Source organism: Oenanthe melanoleuca, chromosome 2 (assembly GCF_029582105.1).
Source record: "Oenanthe melanoleuca isolate GR-GAL-2019-014 chromosome 2, OMel1.0, whole genome shotgun sequence".
Taxonomy (NCBI): domain Eukaryota; kingdom Metazoa; phylum Chordata; class Aves; order Passeriformes; family Muscicapidae; genus Oenanthe; species Oenanthe melanoleuca.
Window position 1 is genome coordinate 120,846,501 of NC_079335.1, and position 25,576 is coordinate 120,872,076.

At 37.7% G+C, this 25,576-nt stretch overlaps 1 protein-coding gene across 4 annotated transcripts in view; it reads left to right on the top strand.

Annotated features, from left to right (window-relative positions):
• Window positions 1-25,576, top strand: part of DGKB (diacylglycerol kinase beta) — a 382,002-nt gene that overhangs the window by 43,340 nt on the left and 313,086 nt on the right. Inside the window, exon 1 of one of the 4 annotated variants that reach the window (XM_056485298.1) lies at window positions 3,437-3,601. The exons of 1 other annotated variant lie outside the window; for it this stretch is intronic. The gene's annotated coding sequence lies outside the window, so the exon portion shown is untranslated. Of the gene's footprint in view, window positions 1-3,436; window positions 3,602-25,576 lie in introns of those variants that run through there. 2 more of the 4 variants (XM_056485299.1, XM_056485301.1) reach the window with 2 other exon arrangements.

Below are 25,576 nucleotides of genomic sequence, written 5' to 3' on the forward strand. Positions count from 1 at the left end.
ATTCTGAAAAAGTTTTTCTTTATATATAGCTTGCTGTTACCTCAGCTGGAGTCAGACTTCTTTCAATAGTTTGTACCTGTGATGTTGTACAGTAATGCCACCACTGAAGCCAGATTTGTAAGCCTGAACTTTCAAAACTATTAATATACTATAACTGCAGATGACTGGTATTGTTGCAATATATTAAAAGCAAATAAAACATATTGGAAAATGAGAATTATTTTTCTGCTAGGATTCTTGAGTTAGGTGATTTATTCTTTCATGTAAATCATATAAAAAAGTATGATTCCAAGTTCATCATAGTTTCATTAAATGAGCAACTTAAAGTCATGCTTAGCAACAAAATTCATTTAAATATCCAAACACAGATCTAAGTATATAATATAATAAATTTAGTATTTAAAATTCTGGCTGTGGCTTCTAGACATCTGTTATTTTCTTTGTGATGAGGGAGTGAGCTGTTAACAGACAAACTCTTTGCATATTTTAATCTGCTTATGGTAGGAGCTTGATTAAAGGAGGGGAGGACAGGAGCATATAGAGTTTGGGTAGCATCCTGCTTCTGGGACAGTATGATGGAGATTCTACTGAAACAAGAACAAAGATGCTTATGCACAAATGCTGCCACTGAGCTCTGTGCTGAGGAAACTCTTAGCCATAAACCATAATCCATCTATCCCCATCCTCTACCTATTCTCAAAACAGCACAAAATGCAGCAGTGTTTCTAAAGCTAGTCATGTGGATAACAATCTCCTAAGTATTTTCCAGTGGAAAAAAGAAACTTAATGTTATAGTGCTTCACGTTGTCACCTCTTACACTGATCTTTCACAGCTCAGCTGTACTGAGTTGGCTTTCACCTGTGTGAGAGTTGTTGTTTTCCTAGGGCAAATGAAATACTTAATTGAAGGGGTTAATTTTTCTTCCCATGCATAAGACCTCCAAATTTTTCTTTGGAGTTTTAAAGGTACAAGTGTCAATGGAGTTGTCATTCCAAACTGTAAATGAACTTGTGGGACCTTTTCCATTTCAATAGGAACTGAATCTGGACCCTGTTCTAATACACAGCAGAAGAGATCAGTAAAGGCCTAAGTTAAGTGAATATATGGAAGTTCTGCACAACATAAAAAAAAATGTATTTCAAATTGTGATCATATTTTTTGCAGCAATTTTTATTTTTTATATGACCATGTGTAACTGAGAGTGCTTCAAAGCAATTTTTAAGGCAATATGGTGATTCAAAACCAGCCCTCTGCCAAATACCCTGATAAGAAACATTTTATTGCAAGGCCTATAAAAATTTTGTGTTGTACTGGAATGATTTATCACAATTAAGTAACTACTCACTGTATTTCACTGTTTTGCTCCATATTTAGTAACTTGAGGCTCAAATATACTGGGACTGAATTCCTTCCCTGGGAGAAAAAGAATCTCTTGAAATCAGTGTTTTAAAGGGAAAGCAATATATTAGACATGGGGAGTTTAAAGGCAAGTACTTGGCATGTGCTACTGTGAAGCTGGCATTTGGAAAGGTATTTATAAATTTATTTATAAATTTATTTATTACTGGATGTGAATTTAAAGGCGAATGTGTATCGTGCTATGCATCTGAGAACAGAGTCTTCCAGAGTTACAGAAAAGCTGTTGTTTTCTTTTGGTTTTGTGAGACTATTAAGAGAGTTGAATGGATTATTTAGAACACAATCTGAGTAAAGACAATCAAAACTATGTCAAAATTATAGTTATAAATGCCTTTGTATCACTGAGTATATGGTATAAATATGTACTTATTGCATTATATGACATAAAATTGCATTTTACTTGTACACTGGAAACTCATCTAAATTTTCATAGTCTTTTGTTAAGCAAAAGGTTGGAAATGTGCTAATTCAAAATACTTAAATGTCTTTTATGGTATTGTGGAGAAGCTAATTTATAGAGAGCATGTACCATTTATGCTGAGGGAACCACATTCAGTGCTCTAGGTGAATTGAGGAATTCTCCTTTAAGAAACCTCTCTATAAACAAAATCAGGCTGGCGTGGATTTACATGGTTCCTAAAATAAAGAGGATTCCAAGAATTTCTAGCACTTGTATCCTATGAAAATTAAACCCTTTAAATGCACATTTTAGAAAGGAAGAATGGATACACGTACCAAAAAAAACCCCAAAAAGATGCTGGTAAATGTTTTTTATTTTCAGATTTCAATGGGTTTATTATATAAAATTACTGGCAATATGCTAAATCTCATCTACGACATTGCCTACAACACCCTTCAAAGCTAGTCTTTTAGTGCCTGCCATATATGAAGAAAGAGAATATAAATAGAAATTAATGTCATTGTAATTAAGCAGAAAATCAGGTTCCCAGCTGAAGTTCTGAGGGATATCTCAAGACTTGGTGAGGATGGACGTTGGTAGTGCATAGAATTATCCCATTGAACACACTGGGGAAGCTGTCAGTGAAAGTTTGATCAGTTTCCTAGTTCTGTGTCTTGCTAAATGGTAGCACTGGCACAAAGATATTAATTTCCATGCCATTGCTACTCTGGTCCCTCGTTGTTTTTTTTCTTTCTGAGTAAATCTGCAAATGCTTACAGCCCCTAGCTGGGTAGTTGCTGGCCTCGGAGAGGCTCCGAGGCAGGTGCTGGAGGAGAGCGGGAGCCCGGGCGGCGCTGCGCGGAGCGCGGAACGCCGCGGTGCCGGGGCCGGAGGGCGGCTGGCGAGCCGCTGCTGCGAGGCACCGGGCACCGGGCACCGGGCACCGGGCCGGCCTCCCGGGGGACAGCGGCTGCCGGGGACCGGACGGTGCCGCGGCGGGCAGGGCGCAGCCTCCGGCGGTCCCGGAGCGCGGACTCGGGCCGCGCACCTGCGTGGGAGCCGCTCCGCGGCCGCCGCCTCCCCCGGCAGCGCGGCCGGGCAGGTCCGGCGGGGCGGGCCCGCACAGCCCCGCTCCTCGCCGCGGGCGCACGGAGGGCGACCGGCAGCCCCGGGCGGCCGCCACCGGCGGGGAGACCCTGTAAACTTTGGGTAAGTGTTGCCGGGCTTGGCGCCTCGGGCGCGGGGAGCGGAGCCCGGGGAGCGCTGCGCGGGTCCTGCCGCACCGCCGCCCCAGCGCGGAGCGGGCGCACCGCGGGCGGGCGGCGCCCGGGGATGCGGGCGCTGGACAACAGGTACGGCAGCTGCGCGGGGGCGGGAGCGGCTGCGGAGGGGGTGTCTCTGTGTGTGTGGTGCGTGTGAGAGCGTGTCTGTGTGTGTGTCGCTTCTCCCCTCCCCCCTGCCGCCCGCCCGGCCGGGAAGGGGGTGGGAGATGTGCTGGCGCACCGCCGCTTAAAACCGCGCCGCCCGGAGGCGCCTGCCCGTTCCCGAGCGGAGGGCGGCTCCGGCTGCGCTCTGTGCCGCGGAGGGCGGCGAGGAGCGGGGCCGAGGGCGGCGGTGACCCCGCGGGCCGGGCTGCGGCAGCCGGCGGGCCGGGGGGGCTGGCGGCGGTGCGGCCGCCTGGCTGGCGGGGCCCGGCTGGATGGCCGGTCCAAGGCTGCCCAGCGAGCCGGGCTCTCTCGCATCCCCGGGCCGAGCGCTCCCTCCGCCCGCATCGCACTGCAGTAAGTTCGCGAGTCGCTGGGCGGCCGGCGCGGCGGGAGCCGCGGAGCCGGGGGGCCGTGATGCACGGCTGTGTGTCTGGGCGTAGCGGAGGGGCTGAGCTGAAAGTTGTGGCTAGCCGAGCTGTCTTGGGTTTGTCACGACGCGTCGCTTTGATTTCTAGTTGCTGCCGGTTTGCCTCGACCTGTATCACTTTGCTCAACCTCAGTCGGTGTCCTGATGCTGCCCCTGCGAGCCGGGCTCAGAACGGTGAAGTGCTGAGGCATCCAGTGTGGATGGGAGCACAGCGAGGGCAGGAAACAAAAGATGCAGCTGCAAACTTAGGCTTTAAAGGCTTGTCCTCTTAAACTTTACGTGTTGATGTTGCAAGCTCATTCTTTTATTTTGAGTATGTTTTGTTTTGGGGGCTTTGTTTGTTTATTTGTTTATGTTTGTCTGTTTTGTGGCCCAGTGTTGTTCTGATTCGTTTTTAAGAACAGTTTTATTTGTCAGAAGTGAATGTAATTATGTTTTTCATTGCTAGTGTCCTCTTTTGGAGATGGATTAAAGGTTTTCTCATCAGATTACTGTATTGTAGGTATTATTTTTCCATAGCTAAACAAGCAGATTGTAGGGTCTTCTGTTCTTTGTTGTTTGACTGTTTTTCTACAAATTTAGGTAGAACTTTATTAATTTTCAAAAGCAGTTTTATCTGGTTGATGTAAGTTTAGGAAAAAAATGGAAAACTTATACAACCCTATCATAAAATAAAAAAGGCAATGCAACAGGATGAGAAAAACCGGTAAGTGTAGCAGGACATGTAGTCTTTTAAGTTTTTTTAAGAGCTACTCGACATTTCCTACTCCCATTTAGGTTAAATGACCTAATGTAGCAAGATAATAGTTCTTCTTTGCACTTGAATGGTATGATGCACATATTTAGAAAGTCATTATGCGTCCAGGAAAAAAAAATCCATACCAAGAACCTAATATCCATTCCCAAATGACTAGACTTGTGCTGTGCTTTATGGATAACATGACAGGAAATAAGTCCCTTTGTTTCTCCCCAAGGTGGTAATCCAGTATTGCTCAGAGCCTGAAATCTCTATCTGGTACAGAAAGAAAACAAGCATCCAGAAACATGGGGCATCACAAGCAGCACTTTCCTCCAGGGACTTCTCTTGTCTCTTGTTAATTTGTCAAGGTAGAAGGACTTTGTTGTTTATTATGGCAGGGAAGGCCTGGAACAATTACTCAACATTCTGAAATGTTTGTGGAGTGATATATTTTACACTGTGGATTTGAAATATTTTGGTCCAATTGTGTTAATCTTATTTAGGGGCCTGCAAACATCTGAAGTTGCTGCTCCTAGGCAAGTTTAGGAAAACTCCCTTTTCTTATATTTTTTAAGGAAGAAATATATATAAATTGTTATGTACCAGTTGAAATCTTCTTTTCTAGACAGCTATAGGTGTCTTGAACAGTATTCAGGAGTAATGCGTGAATGAACAGATTTTTTTTTAGGAGTTCATGCAGTATGAAAGTAATAAAGTTAATTGTTTTAAAGAGCACTAGGTAATAGATTTTTACTTATAAGGAGGTTCTGCACTGTTTCTTCTCTGGAACTGTCATTCAGGTGTCACTATAGGATGGGTCTAGGTACCTCTTGCCTATGGAGTGAGATCACTGGAACACGAATGAAGAAAATTATAAGAGTGGTAGGAAACCTGTTAGAGCAGCATTTTGATAAAGCAGAGTGTAAATAGCACATTTGGGAGTAATAGGTTAATACTGGAAAACTTAAGTCAGCTGGCTGGATAGCTGGACTGGGCTTCTTTTGTTCTGTGTGTTCATGTCAGCATCCCTGAGTTCTTGTGAATGGCACATATAGAATGAAAGATAATAGCCTGAAGTCATGCTTTATATTTAATGTAAGAAAAACTAACAGTTTATAGCATAGAATCATGGAATAGCTCAAGCTTTAAGTGATCCATAAAATCATTGAGTCCAACTCTCTGCTTCCCACAGGATTACTTAAAACAAAACTGTGTGACTAAGAGCATTGTCCGAGGCTCCTTGAGTATAGATAAGATGTTTCATTCTCTTTGAATTGTTACAACCTTTATTAGATCATTGATAAGTTAAGTCTTCTTTTAACAAGTCTTTTTAAGGCCTCGATGAAAAGTGGATGATGAAACATTTTCATCTGTACCTGGAATTATGGAAGAATGGTGATGATTGTAAGGGAGTGGGTTACTGAAACAATTAGTCTTGTTTTGTGGTTTGGTGTACTGGATCAAGAGAATTTCAGCCAGACTTCTGCCTGTGGAAGGGAGAAGGTACTTGTGAAAGATATTTATGTTTATTTTAAAGCTGTGATGAAGTTCTGCCGGTCAAATCTGGGAGACATTGATACTGTGCTATGCTGTGGAAGAAAAGGATGAAAAGCTCCTGGAAGCTCCCTACAGCTTGCTGTTACAAAGTAAAGTTTGCAGCCTGGTTCAGGAATTCCCAAACGAGCTTTGCATTGCTGTCTAGAGTGAAAAAGATACCAAGAATATGGACTATACCTTGCTCTGAATGTAATTCCCAATTGTTTTACACTTGCGTAGGTTGGGTTCCAAGTGTTACTGTGAAGGAATTGTAGCATTTCACAGCCAGTTTAATCAATAGTAGCTGGTTAAAAGGTTAAAAACAATTATTTTGTAACAAGAACTGCACTTAAAGTATCTCTTGACCTTCAGTTGGGAGTTTCTTCAGTCAGTTTACTGTTTCCTGTGGCACTTAAGAAGTAATTAGAAACAGTAATAGAAGACTTAAGGCAATTACTTGTTGGTAATTTTAGTTTTTGTAACAGTACTTTATTAATAACTTTCTCTTTGGGGTCTACTTTTATAGCTAAACCAGCAAATTGACCATACTGGAAAGCTGAAGAAGTGACATGCTGAGTCTCACTGAGAAGACTTTGATGATTGTAGTTATTTTTAATACCTTTCCTAAAAGAGTGAAAAGAAGTTGAAAATTTGGGCTTTGAAACTGATATCTTGGTTTCGTCAACTTGACCTAGTTTTCAGTATACTAACAATGCTCTTGCTATGGATAGAAATTATCTGATACAGGTAATTAGGCTAATTTAGGAAGCTGAGAAAAAAATATTTATTTATTTAGTTGGAACTGAGATGAGTAACTGTCCCCAAACACCCTGTAAAACAGCTTTATGCAATGTAGAGCACATTTTCTTTTCTAATTGTTTCTGGAGAAAATAAAAGACTTCTCTGAATAATGTTTGCAGCAGTTTAGCCCTGAAGGGATATAGTTAGTTTACCACAAGTTTAAAAGCTTAACAAATGTAAGTATTTGGAGGCTGTTTAATTATTTCTTGTCCTACCCCTTCATACAAGTTTGGAATGTAAGTGTACAATTCTGACACTATTGTTTTGCCCTAAACAACTTTTTAAAAGTAAATAAAACAAAGACAAGCAGAGTTGTAGACATGTTTGTCAGTACAGTGTTACAAATTAGACTTCCAATTCTGGGGACTGATTAGCTCTTTATTTTTAGATGTTTGTTGTTTACCATAGTAAATCATGACTAAAGTGACCTCTAGATACTTCTTTCTTCTCTGTTAAGGATTTTAGGAGTGACGTTTTTATGGTGGCAGAAGTATTTAATTAACACAAATGCCATGAATTATTTAATTATCTTTAAGTTGATTTTTAGCCACATTTTGAGTACTTGGTTTGAAATTGTTATGTTGTTACTTTTCTTTTTTTTCATTAGGCATTCAATGAGATATCTACTGCTCAGTAGTTATAATAAGAAGCTCCCTCTCTAGTCCTTGCAGTAGTAACAATCTCAACAGATGTGATGAAAATTTTCCAGAAGTTTATATTGGTGCATCCAAGTCTGTGAGCCTTCTTCTGTGCTTTGCTTGCCTTTTGGGTTGCCTTGTGGGTATTATGAAGCATTCCAATGTATTGTTGGTTTAGTCGGGGAATTGGGAAAAGTCACACAGTTGATAGAAATGTCTTTGTTTTCTCATTTGTCTTTTAAAACATATTTTGTAAAGTAAAAACAATGAGTCAAATGTATTCTCCTTGGTCTAAATTTTTCCCCAGGTGGACACTTCTGATTTATACACTGATTTGAGTTTGGAAACTACCTGCAATCAGTCCTGAATGCTCTTGAAGTATATGTGGCTTTTCCATGCAGTGACATATTTGTATGATTGTAGTCTTAGAGAACTGATAAGCTAAATTTAAGTCAAATAGAGGAATTGCAAATAGTAAGGCAACTGTATCAGCCTATTAGAAAATCTCAGGTGGTGTGAAATCAGCAAATTTTGCTGTCTTGTCTCCTGAAAAGAAAAATAGTGTTTTCTTCTGTATCTAGGCTATAGAGATTATGGCCTAGACATAAGAATATGAACCACTGCAGCCCGAGACTCAAGGGTCTGCTGCAGTTTTTGGCTCTTTAATTGTGGATTTTCTCCTGTTTCCTGCATGAATTTATGAATTAATCAAGTGAATGGGAGGCAATATTATGTCAGAAATAGGTTTTAAGAAGGGAAAAAGGAAAAAAGATAATTAAGGGAAGGAAAAGTTAACATCTATAGCCAAAAATTGCTACTGAAGTAGATGGAAACTGAAAGACATGTGATTATAAGCAAGAATGAATTAAGCAAGCAAAGGAAATGTAATGTTGACCTTTGTTTTTTCTTTTTCAATTATTTTTTTCTTTTCAGTCTTCAGTGAAAACCCTTTTCTTAAATTTAAAAAATTCTGTGAAAAGGTTTAGGTTTAGATATGTAAAACTTGATTAAACTCCTTTCTGTGACCAAATTGCTGCTTTTGTACACCCCTGGAATACTTTACTCGATAGGTTTTCTTTGTCTGTTTCTTTAGATTTTGATAACTTAGTCATCATTTAGAAATAAAGTTTCAAAAATGTTAAAAGTATACATTAAGGGGTCCATCCTGTCTTCTATTCAATATCTGAATACCATCTGGTTACCTTCTGCCTCCCCTGTTATTACTAATGGAAAGTCAAAAGCACCTGCTGGGGGAAATTTTAATTTTAAGAGGAGCATCCTTTATAGGTCAGTTGAAGCGCATTCTGGATGTATCCAGGTCTCTCAATTCATTATAAAGGGTGCCTGGCTGGTGTGACTTGTTCACAGTTTAAAATCTAATTTTAAGACATCTGTCTTTGTGTGAGATAAATTATAGTCTTGGATATTTTCTCAGCTAGGAAGGTAGGGCAGAATTGAACTCCTAAGAAACTATCAAGTCTTTTCCATGCAATCCTGAATATAAATACAGAGTAAAATAGCCTTAAAACAGTAGCTCATCAGAATGGGCCATGTACCAGAAGTTAAATATCAAAGGACCTATTTTTAAACATATCTAAATAAACAAGTAGTCTGGAGCATTTCTATTTTTCTTCGTGTCCCAAAAACATGACTATGGTATGATTTTACCAAAAAGTCTGTGTTAATTTGTTATTGATATAAAATATTGCAGCAGTGCTTTTTAATGAAAAATAAAATTACAGTCTTTTCTAAAAATTCTGGATTTACTTTGAAACTCTGAAGCCTTAGGCATTTATGTTTACTTTGTTCTACATGTCATACACATTGAAAAACTACTGCATCTGTGATAAGGTTTATCTTCCTATGCTGTTGTAAATTTAAAACAGTGTAGTACTCCAGCTACTTCAGCTCAGGAAGTACAGTGGGTCATTTTACCTGTTTTACTTTAAAAGCACCAATGAAGATGTTTGTGTTTAAACAGCCTGACAACTTCTGTGTCAAAGAATTCAAACCTTCTAAACAATATGATCTTATATAGCAGAGATATAAAAATTTTCACTGCCCTTTGCTAGGCTTAGTTCTGTTGACACAACTTATTTCATAAAAGTAGAAGGACTAGAGGAATCCTGGGAAAACTCCCAGCTTTGAATATTAGATGTTAAAAACAGTGTGGTACTCTGATAAGAATGTTCTACTTCCTCTTAAAATTTAGAATGCCAAGTGGTTATTTTGTTTTCCTCACATTGTAAAATATCATGTAAAGTTATTAAATGTTTTGCTTTTGTAATTTCAAGTTACTTGTAGAAAAGCTTTTTGTTCTGTCTCGGACTGTTTTCTATAAATATTCACCCAGAAACTACAAAACCAGCTTCTATGAGTGCTCAATATATTTTCCTACCCTGTATTGCACACTACACCAGGATGGTGATTTTTACATACCTCTGTTGATGTTGAGAAAAAGAGTATTGATGAAGATCCAGTACTTATATCTAGTTGCCTATTTAGTGAACAAGAAGTTATTCAAGTCTCTTTTAAGAATTTTTGTGTGTTCTTATTTAGGTCTGATGAGCTGATGAAGTCAGAGTAGGTTATCTGTCAATGACAGAAGAATTTGTAGAATCTTACAAATACAGTTTTCCAGCTAACAGGAACATATTAGGTCATATTTCAGTGTATTTTAACAAGCAGGTAGCCTTAAAGGAAACTAATAAGAATATATGGGCCATAGAAAAATCTTACACTTTTAAGAGTACTCCTTCAAGATTTAGGCCACATTCTCTCTGACCTTAGTTTAAGGGCACATGCCTGGTAACTGTGGTCACTCTGTGAAGCTTTTTAATTTTGGATCCTACATTAGTGACTCAAAATGCTGTCCTTCTGAAGGAGGAGATGACCCTTTCAGTATCCTAATATGATGATATATGGAGACAGTAAGTTCTGCATGATTAGTCCAGGACCCTAACTAAAAGGATAACAATGCCTATGGGGGTGGAGTAATGCTTTCATCATCTAAAAACCTTGAAAGCTTCTGTAATTCATCCATAATTCATCTACCATCTTAAAGTAAAATTAAATAAAAGCATCATTTTCAAAATCCAAAATAAGCTACTGTGGAATATGGACTTTTAATGACAGCAGTTGTAGAACTGAGCCATTCTTGCCTTGTTTATTTGTACTAAAATCAGAACAAAATCTATGTATTCTGACAAGTTACAACTCCTTGGATTTGCTGCTCGGTCAAGCTCCAGTTTGTCTTGCATTATTTAAACTCTTGGCCAGTTTTCAATGGAGAGCATCACGAGCAGGGAAGGTTTTCCAATTCTTGTACATATTTCTTGTCATATTCTGCAGTTTTCATTCAGATTCAAATGCTTCATCCCTTCCACATGTAGAGTTCTTTAATTTATTCGGGAAAAGTTTCATTACTCCTCCCCTTGTCTTATTTGCTGCTCTCATTCTTTGGAAATGCAAATATGTATTTGACAGAGCAGGTGCCATCTCTTTTAAGCTGAGAGAAAATTATTAACCCATGAAGGAATAAAATGCTGTTCCTCTGCAGGGAACTTGATGAACATATCCCAGTATGACTTCTTGTTTCTGAGCCTTGTGTTTTCATATCAACATGTATGTTGATAATTATGCTTCATAATAACAAATGAATATGAATCATATTATTGCATGTTAATATAAAAATTTATTTCATCCAGTTCTATGTTTGAGGAACATCTAGACAATGTACAGAAGTGCATTGAACCTGTATGTTTACTTTCTTTATGTAACCTAAATGTCTCAAACATTTTAAACCAGTGTCTTCTACAGCCATTTAAATGTTTCAGGGACATGCAAGAAATGATGTGGCTGTTTAAAGGAATGTTCCTTGTGCAAAGCACAAAGATTGGAGATTTCAAACTGTTAAAAAAATCAAGCACTTGAAGGCAGAACAGCTGTGGTAATGATTTTCAACCTGTGGGTGTTGAAGAAAAGATAATAGTGAGTCTTACCTTGTCTTCAACAATGTTGTCATTGATTCTTCAGATTTAACACATACTCCACTGCATATTTCTTGTTTTAAGATAGCCTAATAGAATGGAAGAAGAGGAGGGAAGGAAAGAACATTCATGACAGCATAACCTTTCTGAGTTAATACTTTAAAAGCCTCATAATATTATTAAATACCTTAAAATGCATAAGGATAGCTTTACTGGATGAAAGTCTGTCTGGACTAGTATGATGTCTCATAACAGTGATTATCAAGAAATGAATAGAAGAAGAGGCAGAGGATGTCCAGAGTGTTCCTTCAGGTTCCAACGCCCTGTACTCATTTATTACTTTACAGATATTTGAGATAAGCCTGTTTAATTCTGAAGATGGAAGAATTCTAATGTACTGTTCTTTTATGTTCCATCTTTTTGGTCCTCTTTTTGCAGTTCTGCTGTAATCAATTTGCAAATCCAAAAAAGCTCATTCAGAAGTTATCCAGAATGCGAATATACCAGGGATCTATACAATGAAATAAATTGTTTGATTCTGATTTTTTTTTTTTTCTGAATACTTGTATTTTTTGAATGCTGTCAAGCACTGAGCTCATCTTTTCTGATTATAATCTCAATTTTTTATAATATTTCTGAGTGGTAACTCATCAGTGATGAGCTCACTGGTCATCACTTTAAGTGTATTGCTACAATTTTTTTTAATGTACGTTACTTTAGATTTATCAATGCTGAGATATATAAATCTATTCCAGTGGAAAGTGGAGGATAGCATTAGCAAGCAAGAGAAAGGAAAATCAGGCTATTAGAGGATTTAGTTCCTATATCATATCTAAATTCAGTTTCAACTCTCTTGAATCTGTACCTATACTTAAAAACATTTTGGTGTCTGTGTTAAATATTTCATTGGTATGGATATAATAACAACTAGAATAATGACTTATTAATCTATTGGAAAAGGGTTATTTTTCTTTGTGAATAATACATAATGAACTTTTTTTTTTAAAAGATACCCTATGCAACAATATAATTTGTCACATATTTTTGAAATGTTTACTTTTTTTTGCTTTTCTCTGTTTTCCAATCTTGTAATCTTAACCTAATACAAAGTATTCTGCTGCCTAGTCCTTAAATACTTGGACTTTATTTATTTAGAACATGGGAGTGTTTATATAAGTATGCATGCCTTCTATATGAATTTCTATTGACTATCTGCTGCATATGGCAGCAAATATTCATTGCAGTTGTGAACATGATTAAATTTATAGCTGTCAGAATCCATCTGTCAGTTTAGTTAGTTGCAGTAATTGCACTTTGAAGTGGTAGTTAGAGAAACAGCTCCTACCCAAGTGACTAACCCTGGCTGGGGTCACGTTAGATCTGAATGAAGTCCAGTACATGACAAATGTTTTGATTGCAATCATATGCCTGTTCTGCAATTGGGGCTGTGTGTGTATGCATTACTACTAAATATTTGGCATTATATTGCAGTATTTCTATTATTATGTTTTTAAAAAATCAACATCACAGTGGTCATCCTTTTTTCATATAGCAGTGGGAACATGGAGTTGGAGTTGATCACATGGACCATGCCTAGTCATTTACAGTCTCAGGAAACATCATTAGATGCCTCGTGCAGATTGGGGTTCACTGAGCCTCAGTTTTGCACACCCTTCCCAGAAGCCACAGGGTGTCCCTAAGGAGTCTAAAACATAACCTAAGATTTATAATACACGAGTAAGTCATTAAAATGTTACAAGAAGAGAGGACTAAAACCTTAGATCATTTTAATTTAGAATAAAATCTAATACTGCATCTGTCTGCCTTCTGTGCTCATCTCTGAATATATTTAAGCAAAGCTGTTACTGTCATAATTTTTTGAGGTCTCGTATTTTAAATATTGAAGAAGGTGTAAACAACATTACATCTTAATTTTTAAGTGTGACTATTCACACTGAGAGGCTATTTCCAAGGATTCTACTTCTGTGAATTGATGTGAAATGATCACACTTAATTGAAATTGATATATTTCTCATAAATTATTCTGCATGAACTACCCAACTTTATTTATAATGCTTGTAAATAACAATGCTTATAAAGTATGTAGCTTGGAATTACATCATTTTTTTAATCCTTTTACTAAGAGTTACAGTTCTGTGACATGTTATATAAATCAAAGAGAAATATTGTCTGGTATTTCATGTTCTGAACTAATGAGAGAGACCTGTGCCCTTTGTTAGGTTGTACAGTGTAAGAATTTACACTACAATGAAATCTTAGCAAATTTAGCTCAGAAAGATATGTCTTTAGTAAAAACTATTGAAAGGTTTCTGGACTAGTAAAATTAATGAATATTGAATGTTATCAAATGATTGTATTAGTGTATGGATCTGAACTTAAGATTGTGAATATGATAAAGCAAGGCAGTGGTAAATGGGGAAGGCTGATTCTGTTAGACTCCTATTCCTACTCCTTTTAAATTTTACTTACTTTAAATATTCTGAGATATGACCAATGTTTCTGAAACTTCGAAATTTTGATGAAAAAATTATGCATAGTTTAAAATCAGTGCATCATAATTCTTGCTATTGAGGTATGACCTCTGGTGTTGTGAGTTTATTTTCTGTGTATTTTCTCCAAGCTGTATTTGGGTCATTGCCCTTGTAGCAGATGCATGGAAATCATATGCAGGTATGCAGATATGCTTCTAACCTGCTCATGCTATGAGGGAATTAGGTTAGACCATCATGAATTCCAGCCTCTGGAGCTTGAACTTTTAAATTATTTTTCAATTTGTCTTCACCTTGCTATATTGAAACTGTTTAAAATTCTGTTTTCTAGAAATATGTAAAATATATATATTAATTCTTAGAGAATTAAAATTGCAGTTATCATTCTCAGATAAAGCCCTCTGTCCTAGACCATTGTTGTTTCTGTATACTGCTCCACATTGCTAAATAGTTTTTTTTCTGTTGTATAGATGCTATGATGGTAAGAATCTTAGAAATACGAAAACATACCAATATAATCTAGAGAATTCTTTAGTAACAATATATATTTCTCACACTACATGAAAACACATATTCAGTCATACATAGAACAAGATCTGTAAGTGAAAAATGTTAATCTCTATGTGTAAGCCCTTCCCTACACCATAGAAGCATAGAATCAGTGAAATGTGCATCAGATCAGCTCAGCTCAGAGTTATTTTCCTTATTGTCCATTCTTTTTTATAATATTTTGCAAGAAATACTTGTTACATTTCCTCAAACAGACCACCAGAAGAGCAGCTGAAGAAAGTTATAACTGTGTCTGTCTTACATCTTGCATCTTCTGACTGCCCCTGCAGCCCTGGTTTTTACATCTCTGCTGCTGCCTCCTCCATTTCAATGTCCTTTAACTGTTCCTGCTTTTCTATTCCCCTGGATGTTGATAATGCACTTGGGGGATTAGGAACTGTGAAAGTGGGACCTGCTTGGAGCTCACCTCAAACAGTGATGAGGCACTGCTAGTGGAGATATGGTGGAGGCAACTACAGCAGAGAGAAACTGAATTTCTACTCCCCAGGTCAGCTATTTTGCAGGATTTTTTTTTTTTTTTTTTTTTTTTTTTTTTTTTTTTTTTTTTTGTGTGTGTGTTTGGCTGTGAATGTGTTTGTGTCCCAAGGCTGGGGGAAACTGGGATGTCTAGGAAATGAAGGGGGAAGAGAGAAAGCATTACAATATGTTATCCTCAATTATTCTTGATTCGAAGAGTAGATGAGAGCTTCTCCCACTCTGCCCCACTCTTCTGAAATGGAATTCCAGTAAAACTTGAGGATGCTTTCATATGTTTGACTTAATTGTGTCTTTTTTCATTTTCTACACCTACTTTGGCTAGTACAGACCTGATGCAGGGGATAGTGAGTTTGCTGTTATCCTTTTACCAATGGGCAGTCACTGCCCAGATTGTCTTATGCCCAGTCACACTTGATTTACCTTTTCTTTCAGTGTGGATTGACTGTATTTCCATATCAAAATATTTACTTTTCTACTTGGGATGATTACAGCAGTTAGTGATATGTGAAGAGTCATTCTGCTTTCCTATTTATTGAGTGCTGTGGATAAAATTTAGCAGTGTGTAAAAGTGAGCAGCTCTTAGACAAAGGTCTTGGAGTTGAATGAGTCTTGGCTTTTCAAATGAAGGAATGGACTGTATTATTTGTATACATTGCACTCTGAGGATTATATCTTTAGCAACCCAAAGTGTTACTGCTGAGGATGGTTGTGAGAGAAGATAAAATTGATTGCCAGAGCAAAGCAGAAGTAAAAATTGGTAGAACAAGTATCTATACACAATTCAATATAATCTGTAATTTCCCCCCTCCCCTTTTGTGTTTGTATGTGTGAGAGAGGTGTTTAGAACCGTTTTCTTGATAGGTTAAAACACAGTGATAAATGGTTGTGTGTTTGAGAGATACTCTGGAAATGCCATTGGGTTTTTCAGAAACCTGTTGACCTGAGTGGAAACCTAGTGATCACACCTTGTTCAGGCAGAGAAGGAACACTCTCTGCTGATGAGTCCTCTTGAATCACCAGGATGTGAGAATGGGAGGTGGAAAATCCAAGGAGGTCACATTCATCCTGAAGGAGCCAGGGCTGCTCACAGTCTGTGTGCTGTGGCTTTCGAATGGGTAGAGCAAGGAATCTTTGAGGGCATAAACTGAGCCCCCACTGAATTCCAGAGCCCAAGAGGAATAAACTCTTGTGGTGAGTGGGCAACATCCAGTTAAAGAGATGTAAAGTGGTGCTCAGAAGAAAGGAGCACACTGGGATCAAGGATAAATTGGAGGCTCTTGTGTCTGGAAGGTGTCAAAGGCTTAAAAGTCTTTGGCAAGAGAAAGAAAGATGTCTTCATGTTGATGTTGCAATTACTATGATTTCATGTCAAGTTGTTAGAAATTTTTTATTATGTTTTGCATGTCTTTTTTTATTTTTTTTTATTGCTACTATTCCAGTTTGGATCTATTTTGACAGGCATATCTTCTGCATGACTAAAGCCATTCTAAATATGAAAAAGAAATGCTGCCTTACATCATTCATATTCAAACAAATCCAAACCAGGCCAGTCCCAAACCCAGATCACCCATGTGAAGTGATACTGCAAAGCCTGTGACATTTATATGTGCTGTGGGGAGAGTGGGAGTTAGATTCAATATACATCTTGGGTGTTTTAGAATTACTATTTATATCTATAAATTTGACTAACAAATACTAATAATCTAAGAACATTGGTTGTGCTATGAAAAGATTGGAATTATTAGATAACAGCCATTTAATGAAGTTCATAGGAACTTTTGTTCTATTTGTAAATCAGATGTGAGATAATATGAAGCTGTACTGATGCAGAAGGTTATTGTTCTTTTGAAAGGGGTTTCAGATGACTTCACCAGAGAATTTCTGGACATGTTCCTCTGTGTATCTGTTATGAAGTAACAGCTCTGGTGCAGTGTAAATAAGGATAGTGTGCTTCTTTATATAAAGTATTTGTTTATATAATCAGAAATCTGAACTTTATGCATACTTTGGTGTTTTACAGAGATCTTATTTTCAAAAGTAACCAAAGAAGGAAAGTTGTGGTGTTTTTACAGTACTAAAATTTATAGTTGCACTCTGAGAAATAGTCTTAAAATAGAGATGTGACAATATATTTTCCTTTCTTGATGCTCTGTGGAGCAAGGTGAGGTGCATTTAAGGTATTTGGCACGATGAAGTTTGTTCAGTGTTGACACAGGTTAAAAGAATTGTCCCGCTCCCTCCCGCTGTCCATGTGGCTTTGTATGGCTGTGTCATTTCAGTGTATCTTCTGTAAGGACTGAGATGGCAAGGTTAAATGTGAGGGTAATATTAGACTGTCAGATCCCAGACTTTTTGCTCATGGCCTTCTGGCCTCTCCAGGACTGTGGCTCCATGGCTGCTTCCTTTTTTCTGACATGAATGATGCTGTCGGCTGTTCTGCTGCTGCCACAGCAGCAAAGGGTGTAACTGGTGGGGATGTGAGTGGGGAGGAGGGAAGGGAAAGGAAAGGAAGGGAAGGGAGGCAGCAGGGAAAGCTGGGAAAGCTGGGGCACTCCCCATGCAGCCCCTGCATTGTGGGGATCATTACCTGCTCTGCAGCCATGGAGCTCTTTCCCATAGTTACAGTCAGTCCATCAACCCTTCTCACCATTTGGGAATAGATGAATATTAAGGGCATAACTTACTGGTAATGTTACAGCTTTCTAAATTTTTCAGAATATTTTTCATGGAAAGTATTTAAGCTAGGTAAAGATAGTACTTTGGGACATGTTGTTCCATTTATTTTTTTAGGACTATCCTCTGTAGAAATCACTGGAGAGTTTTTAAAGCAGATGGCATGATGTGGGCCATTGTAATGCAATTTTCTTTGGAAAATTCTTTGTCTCAGGGCAAATTTGCCACAAATGGAGCAATCGTGATGTCCCATAAAAGAGAAGATGTGTTTTTGCAACATTTGATAAATCTGAAAAGTATGCATAACTCTGCCAAATCTGCCAAGCAAGCAAGTCTTCTATTTTCAGTAATTTTGGGGCTTTTGGAGTATTTTGAAAATGCTGGTACTGTTATTGCTCTGACTATTCAGGAATACTTAGCTACTTAGTATCCTGAACAAAATTTTAAATGTCAATAATTGCAGTATTGTCTGAAATTATGACTGTCAAGAAGACACGTTTGATCTTTCTCCCCTTGGACTTGATGATCTTGAAAGTCTCTTCCAACTTTGTGATTCTGTGATTCACTTTTTTGGCAGAAAAAGAATATACATTTTTTGTTAATACTGTTTTCTGGAACATTTTATTCCATATGTATAGATTTTAAGGCCATAAAGCAAAGGAATACTGCACAGATAACAAAATAGAAATACTATAGAGTAATCTTTCTGGTTCACAAATAATCAGTGGAAGTATTTATCTCGTCTCCTATCTGTGCTAACTTGGACTTAGTGATTAATTAAGCAACACTGTTGTAGGAGATCTGCTTTTGTTTTTAATACTTGTTATTAAAAAGGCTAGATAAATTTTTTGAATAATTAAAGTAGGGATGAAATATGCAGAAGAACATGAAATGTTACTTATTTTCTTCAGAATATTCTGGTGTATCTATATAGAAATATTTATGTCTATAATTTCACCTGTATCATTCTAAAATACTAACAATGACAGTAATAACAGTAATGTTCAGTAAAACATATCTTGAATAAAAGTGAAAACAGGAAACATAAACATATGGTGTACATATATTTACAACAGTGTATTTTACAGTGAATTTTTAAGTATTCTAAATCAATGTTTTTAATTCTTCTAAGATGCCAAAAGAAATATCTTTCTTATTTTAGTTGTGCCAATTTAAGAAATGTAAGCTAAATCCAATGATTCAGTTTGTGCCTGGGAACCTTGAGAACTGGAAGCTGCTAGCAAACATTAGACATCTATAATAATCTCTTGAATAATCTTTTGTTTTGTGTACTAAGAAGGCCAAAATCTGAAAAAGGCTAAATGCACTGAGTACTCCTTTGCTTCCAAAAACAGAGAATTTGGCATTTTGCAGTTTTGTATTCCAAGCAGCACCAGCTTTTTCATAATTTCTGTTTATCCTTCTTCACGTACATACCTGTTTTCTCTAGGGAAAGGCAGCACAGCGGTTGAGATTCCAAAGTGATCCGTATTTGGTTTTGGCTCATTGGTCAGAATCGCCATCTTCATGGGTTTTTTTGGGGTGCTTTTACTGGGACAAATAAGGGGATACATTAGGAGTGTTTCTGGTCCTTGGGGTGTAGGCTCAGCCCTGGGCACCTTCCCTCACAATTTTGGATAGAGCTTGGCATGTGCTGAGGAGAAGGGATGGAGCTGCTGGCACTGGATGAGAGCCGTGACATTTTCTAACCAGGTCCCCAGGATGCGTGACTGCAAAACCAGGACCCTGGAGCAAACCACAGCATAAACCTCAAGTCATCTAAAAAGAGCCCTGGATCTCTGGAATGGTGTTCTTGTCGTGTATATATCGTTAATTTGTAAATGACAAGATTTCAACAAAAGTACCTACTTCCTTTGAACTGCTCCATGTGTTAATTAATGGTGAATTAGCTAAAGTTATCTGTATATGAGAAATGGGGAATTTTAATTAAAGTATGAGGCTTGGATAATGAGATGTCCATGATAATTTTTATAATCTACAGCTCTATTTTAAATTACTTAATACATTTTTTAGGCATTTAGAATTAAATTTATCAATTCCAACTTGATATGATAGACAAAAAGAAAGCTGTTGGGAAGCACAACTGTTTTATTGACTTACATAAAGTAGCACAGTTTATGTGTTCAAATATATTCACATATAAATCTCCGTTCAGTTCCTGACTTTTCCACACATGCTTTCTGTGTGATAGCAAGCAAATTATTTAAGAACAAATGCTTCAGTGTGTCTGATGACTTTGAAATGCAATAAGTAATGCCAGTTGAGATCTACTCACTTGTTAAAATTCACCACTAGGTTTATATTAATTTTTAGAAATTTCAGTTCCTTACTTCCTTTCTGTAAATTGGAATATTTCTCTTTTTTAAATCTTTATTTTCTATTCATTGTACTTAAAAGAGCTGGTCTGTACTATTCTCTTGTCTGTGATACAGTCACAGAATCATACAGTGGTTTGGGTTGGGAAGGACCTTATAGGCCATGTAGTTTCAAGCCTCCAGGCCCTCAACCATTGTTAAGGACACCTTTCACCAGACCAAGTTGCTCAAAACCCCATTCAACCTGACCCTGAATGTTTCTGGGAATGAGGCATCCATCACCTCTCTAGGAAACATGTTCCAGTGCTTCACCACTCACATTTTAAGAAATTTCTTCCTAATATCTGACCTAAACCCACCATCTGCCAGTTTAAAGTTCCCCTTGCCCTATCGCTTCCTGCACTTGTGAAAAGTAATTTTTCTTGTAGGACCCCTTTAATTACCAGAATGCTGCTGCATGGTTTCCCTGGAGCCTTCTTCACCCAACAGCCTCAACTTTCTCTGTCATCATAGGAGGGGGACTCCAGCCCTCTGATCATTTTGTGTCCCTTCTCTGGACTCACTCCAGTAGGTCCATGTCCATGACTGGGGCTTCAGAACAGGATGCAGCACTGAGCTGGGGTCTCACCAGAGCACAACAGAGGGGCAGAATCCCCTCCCTTGCCCTGCTGCCCACGCTGCTCTGGATGCAGCCCAGGATGCAGTTGGTTTTCTGGGATGTGAGTGCACATTGCTGGTCATGTTGTGCTGCTTGTCCTTGAAAACCCCAAGTCTTTCTCCCATGGCTGCTCCCAATCCATTCTCTGCCCATCCTGTCTGTGCTTGGAACTGCCCTGATCTAGGTTTGGCAGCTTGTACTTGTTCTTGTTGAACTTGATGTGGTTTGCATGGACCCACCTCATAAGCCTTTCCAAGTCCCCCTGGATGTCATTGCTCCCCTCCAGTGAGTAAATCTTATTTCAGTTTCTGCTTTTATAATACAAGCACATAACTACTAATTACATCCTTGTTATTACTTGATGATTTTGTCTGTTCCATTGCTCTAGCCAGGTTGGAAAGAATGAGCAGAAAAATGAAGTATATTTAGGCACTGAATGTCAGAGTGCAGACACCATAGTTTGGGTCACAAAAGCAATAGATTCCCCAGGTGGCAAAATTTCACTTGGCCAGTTCATTTTAACTCTGGAATTTTTGCTTGCGCGGTCTAAGCAGCTAAATGTAAACAATAGTACCTCAAATTCTGAATCACAGGTTTGTATGGATGCTCATCACCTTTCTCAGTGGTGGTTTTTATTTGTTTGCTTTTTCTTCTTGTGGCTAATACTGATTTTTTCTTGGGTAAAACATCACATGTTACATGGCATGCCTCAAATGAGAAAATAGAGAGGCTGTCTTGATTTATTGCAAATATTAGCCAAACCTCTTAGTTATGAAGATTTCTGGGGTACAGCAAAATCAGTTCTGTGAATATGCATTGGGACATATAAGCAAGTTTATTTTAAGTTAATGTTATTTTAATAATAAAATTATAATAATATGTTTGAAGATGGAGGGTTTATGAGCCTTTAGATGATCTTTGGTGAAAGGTTCTCAATAAACTTCTGTTTGTTGAGAAGTATAACTTTATCATTGGAAAAAGAACTTCTTATGGAATGGTTGTAAGTAACAAATTTAAATAGAAAAATTTTCTCTCTTTTTTTTCTTTTTTTTTTTTTAATGACATGAGCTATACCAAAATGGACATTAGTAAACTGAGTGACTTACAGATTACATAGCTGTGATAGTCTTGTGATATAAAGAGGGAGCAAGTAGAGCAGGCTTGCAAACACTTTCAGGCTTATTTCATATGTAGAAAGATTCAATTGTGCATATTTTAATACAGGGCATGTGAAATGAATGACTCATAAATAACAAATCACTTAGTAAAGTTAATCAGATATTCTTTACTGTCAGGGTGGTGAGGCACTGGAGCTGCTGAGGCTCTGGGGGCTGCCCAGAAAAGTTGTAGATGCCCCATCCCTGGAAGTGTTGAAGGGCAGGTTGGATGGGGCTCTGTGAAACTTGGTCTAGTGAAAGGGGTCCCTGCCCTTGGTGGGGGTGTTGGAACTAGATGATCTTTAAGGCTCCTTCCAACCCAAACCATTCTATGACTCTACGATTTCTATGAACATAACTATTTTTAAAATTCACACTTTTTCCAGCTGATGAAAGTGAGTTTTCCATGGGTGGCTCCTGGGAAAAGTGTTATATAAGTACATCCTCTGACTGTTGGTAAGAGTAGACAACACAAGGGACTTTGGAAGATGTCTTTGTTTGAAAACTTTCATGGATTGAATCAGAAAGATAGAAAAGAGAATAATTCTTAAACCCTTAAAAATCTGCTTTTTAAAAAATTGTTTTTATATTCCTGTCTTGCAAGATTTCAATGAAATTCAAGCCCCATAATATAAATATTTCATATGCAGTCTTCTCATAAATCATCTAGACCTTTAGTGATGACTTTGTACAAGTAGATGGAAGAACTATTACAGTAGTTGCTAAGTACAAACAGCTATATAAAGCAAATAAAGGGTAATAAGGTTGAAAATTAATGAAAGATGAAATGTGACTTAACAAGCTTGTGCCTATTCATAACTTGCAAGCTTTTTCTTTGTAATTTCTCTTTAGTAATTTGTAATTTCTCTTTAGTAATAGAAAGCTGAGCATAAATATTGTAGGTAATTTTGCCATATTCAGGATCATGTTGAAGTTCTATAGGATGAATTTCTAAACTCTTTTAGTTGTCAGTGTAAAACAAATTTTAAATTTCTCTTTAAGACACCTTTGTTTTAGTGAGTAGACTTTCAGTTGGCTTAAGGTAGTTATTACAGGTATGTTCTAAAAGTTGAGTTTTAGGATCATAAAGTTGAAACAAAGGAAACTACTAAGAGGGACCTGAACATGTGACTTACAATGCATCAAGTGCAGTGTGCTCATCCCAGTGTTTCAGCTGAGAAACCAACAAAACCAGCAGAAGGGATTGCAGGTTGAAACCAGGAGGGCTTCTATAGATGTGAAATAGTGCAAGAGATACAGGTTTGCAATTGTTTACAATTAATGCTGCTTCTATTCAAGTTGAGAATATAAATTCATGGAGGTAGTACATCTCCAGTTAGTATCACCAGGAATGGTAGTGCACTTACCTGATACTTCTGTTCTGTGTGGGAGTGGAGTCCAGGAGATTCAATCATGTATTTATAGAGAAGCACAAATGTGTTATCCAGTTGCCATCCATTTTATTATACTTTTTTCTTTGTCATTGAAAAGGAATTCTCCAACAATGTAAACAAAGAAACAACAATGAATCATTGAGTTTCTTTTTGAGTTTGTCCTCCCTTTATTACCATTTGATTTCTGGCTTTTCATTAGTTATCATATATAATATATAAGCTGTTTTGATGTAAGGCTTAAAAATATATTCAAATAGACTAAATGTTTCATTCCTCAGTAGATGTATTTGTTTATTTATTTTGAAAGAAAATGAAAAGAAATGTATAAAACATTGTTTATGTTTTGCTTTTTAAAACTATGGTAAAAATGAATTGCACAAAAAAATGATTAATGATTTAAGTGATGATGCTTATGATTCAGAAGTAAACATATAGATTATTTTTAGTTTATGGCAAATAAATTAGTAGCAAAAAAGGCTGACCTGCACTGTAAAAGTGGTTCAATATGAACATTATTTAATAATTATTTGGTGCTTGACTACAATTTGAGGATAAGACTAAAACTCCCTTGGGCAAAATCATGTGGGTCCCCAGGGAAATTGCAGAGGATGAGGAAACATAAGCATCAACATTCAGCAAAGTCAGGGGAAATTCTTTCAAATTTCAAGCTGAAGTCTTATGCAGCAAGTTCAGATTTTTTTTTATCCAAGTGCACTTTTAAGGTGGGTAGCTCACTGGAGTAAAATGATACGTCCCATGTGTTTGTCCTGTGTCTCTTCTCTAGTCTATTTGGGTGTGGTTTATTACTGTGTCTAAGCAGGTTGTTCCAAAGGTTATCAGTTCTGTAGGCAAAAGGAAGTGGAATGTGGCAAAACTGGGCATTTGTCTTCATAGGCTGGTGAAGACTGGCTGTGCTGGTGCCCTCAAGAAGTCAGAGAGGCAAAGTCCCACCAGTGTCTTCCCAGCATAAATTTAGCAGTCTATAGACCAAGTAAAACCCAAACCAAATCCTGAAGGGATATATGTGTGCATCCCAGACCTGCAATAGGATACCAGCTACACTTTTCTCTCAAACTATAAAATAATGTAGCATCAGTTAAAATTGATCTTAAGCTTCTTGCATCTGTTCTCAGACTTGAGCAAAGGTTTTTTTCTGAAAGCTTCATGGATTAGAAAATACTTCTTTCTGCCAGTCCCACTCTTCTCCTATCTATAGAGAATCATACATGCAGTAGCAATAATTTCAGTCTCAAGAACTGCAGTGTAAGAACATTAGCTAAATCTAAGGAGAATTAATTGCAACATATAAAGAGAGAAACTAATTAGGTGGAATTCCAGGGCAAAACATGCTTGAAAAAGATAAGAGAAATGCAGAGCCTCTCTCAAGAGAAAAAATATATTTAAAATGCAAGCATAATATAAGCTAGCTCAGACAAAGGATTCCCAAGGGAAAGAGGAGACGGGATCAACTTTTTTTTTCTTCTTCCCTTTAAGATGGGGAAAGCACTGAGAAACTCATCAGAAGTAAACTTTCATACTGAAAATTGAGCACCATGGAAAAAGAACATAAACTAAAATTGTATACAATTGTAGTTATGTAGCTTTGTCAGTTAAAAGCAAAATCAGATACCAATTTTTATTTGCTGAAAATTCCATGGGAATATTGTCACTTCTTAGGTACAAAGGATTCTGAGATAAAGTACTAAAGTCAGTAGGTGGAAGACATAAATTTCACTGTTGTCCTCTCATGCCCGTCTAAAAATGTCAGCACAGTTAACAATGAAGATGTAGGGTTTTCCTGTCTCAAAGATGGGGCAATTTGTTGAAGTCTTTGTTTGTAAGTCTGTCTGGGTGGGATGGACAGACAGACAAACAAATGAAGGACCCACAGTCAGAAAATGCACTTCCATCTCTAACTGGATCTCCAGAGTCTCTAGTACTGCAAATGCCAGTTCTGTCTCAGTTTACTCAGTGGCAGTATATGAACAGCAGGGAAATCATTAAGGATATAAAAAGAGACAGACTGAATGTGTGTTTATGCTGTAGAAGGATGTGAGGCCAAGCTCCCTTTAAGTAATGATTTCTGGTATTGAGAACTGTGAACCTTGTGACAGCCTGGACTTCTGCATCCCTTGGATATATGCACAGGAGGTCAGGCAGAGGTGCAGAGTCTGCTCTGATGCTTCTGGTGCTGAGCCAACTTGCATTTTCCCTTCTGGCTTTGTTTCAGTAAAACTGCCTCACTCATACTCTACCTGTGCATCTACACCTCTAGTGTCAGTATGGACATGCCATCAGGGCAAATTCTAGGAACATGCAAATGGCAATGCTCACTGGTCCTTCACAAACCTACAAGTTTATTGTTTCCTTAGAGCTGAATTTGAATGGGTCAGGAATTTTCTGGGTGAACAGGGAATTGTACTT